Source organism: Adiantum capillus-veneris, chromosome 21 (assembly GCF_014529385.1).
Source record: "Adiantum capillus-veneris isolate H3 chromosome 21, ASM1452938v2, whole genome shotgun sequence".
Classification (NCBI taxonomy): Eukaryota; Viridiplantae; Streptophyta; class Polypodiopsida; order Polypodiales; family Pteridaceae; genus Adiantum; species Adiantum capillus-veneris.
Window position 1 is genome coordinate 144,955,970 of NC_140951.1, and position 1,771 is coordinate 144,957,740.

The window sequence follows — 1,771 nt, forward strand, 5'->3', positions numbered from 1 at the left end:
TCATATTTCAAAACTCAAGACATGTCCATCATTAGATTTACACAATTCATTTCAATGAGTACCCACTATCTTATTTCAACCGATCAACATTTTTGACATGTCAAAAAATGCTTAAAAATACAACTCAACCTTTTTCCTATTTTAGCCAGCAAAAAGAGAAGTGATCTCTATAGCCTTTGCTCTTTGGGCAGGCCAATAAAATGACTGTCAGCGGGTGACATGGAGGGTGGAAGGCGTGATGGGCAAAGGGGGGGGGGGGGGGGGGGGGGGGGGTCGGCACAAAGGTAAAGAAATTGTTTCACGACATGGTAGCGTGAGCACGCCGCCCACTGTGAATTGGAGGTGCCAAATGGCACCTGATGATATGTGGGTAGGTGCTCTTCAATCCTACTGCCGCCCTATGTGAACCCATCCTTAGGGGCAGCCTCCTTGCCACACTAGTTCCTCTAGTGAGGAGGGTGTGTGGCAACTAGTTGATCACCGCCATCGCTGAAGGCCTTGACGGGGTGGAGACCCTCAGTCCTCCACAACTGTGCAGCATCTTCAGCAGTCTCCCTCGCATCTCCCTCTTCCTCCTACTACAGAGGAGGACTCACAGGTGGATCCTTTCCTCTCTCTTGGTTTCGGCCTCGCAGCTAGAGGTACAGGTGCTTGTTCCTCTCCCTGTGGTTCCTCTAGCTTCCTTCTGGGCCGGCCGCCATGGACACTGAGCTTCTTTCCCCTTCCTCTTCTCAGGCTTTGGACCTTGCTCCTTTGGCTTCTCCACCGCCAGTTGGCACGCCGGTCTCTCGTTCCTTCATGGCCTATGTCCCGGGTTCCTGGAGATTTGATCTTGCGTAGATCAGTGCAGATGAGGTGGGGGTGGGTCTCAGTCGAGGTTTGGGTCAACATGATTCAAAATCGATCTCTAAGGCTCTCAGGTGCTTAAAGGATCATGTTCCACCTAGTTTGATGCTTTTGCCTCTTTTGGTCAGGGTGGCGATGTTCCTGATCTTTACGACATTGATGACTTGATCCTCTCACCCTTAGGCCAACCGACAACACAACTAGACGATGTATGCACATTGTGTTGTTACAGGTTATAGTGATGTATGCTCCTTGTAGTAGCCAAAAATGTATACGTTCTGTGGACTATTTTCTTTTTGATGGACCCGCATATTGTCTCTTGGAACACCAATGGGCTGCATAGCTCTCATTAGAGTGGAGCTAGGAATCTCTTGTTGCGATAGGACTTGCATAGACATGTAATTGGTGATGTGGATGTACTTTCTAAGTAGGCGCACAAGCTCTCCTTGCCTGACACACAGTCATGTGGATTCTTCCTCGCACTTCTTGCACTTTCAGGGAGCCTGTCAGTGGCGTTATGTCCCGCAGTGGAGGTGTCTCGATTTCAGTTGGACCCCTCTGGGTTTCTTGTATTTGTGGTCATGGGATGCTTGTTGCAGGTAGATGCATGTGGCTTTCTATACATATATAGGACCAGCTGGTCGGTTTTCTTTGTGTATATGCACCTATCACCTCGGTTGAGGGCAGACTTTTGGCACAAAATTGTTCATGTATTGCCTGTTTTGGATTCGTGGATTGTGGGTGGAGATTTCAACAATCTGGAATCTCCATCTGACTATCAGGTAGAGATGCTTGGCATGAGACTTCTTTTGCGCACACTCAGGGAACTCTTGATTTTTCTCGAGGTTTTAGTTACCAGGCTGGCCGATTGCTTTGTAGAGACTCGACAGATTCTATGTAGGAGCTTGGGCTTTTCTCATTCGCG

General features: G+C 48.6%; 1 long non-coding RNA gene across 1 annotated transcript; it reads left to right on the forward strand.

Annotated features, from left to right (window-relative positions):
- The first annotated feature begins 265 nt into the window (after positions 1-265).
- Positions 266-1,205, forward strand: LOC147431894 (uncharacterized). The gene is made up of 2 exons (XR_015185616.1): positions 266-641; positions 736-1,205. It is a non-coding gene; the product is annotated as an uncharacterized LOC147431894 (long non-coding RNA).
- Positions 1,206-1,771: the final 566 nt, after the last annotated feature.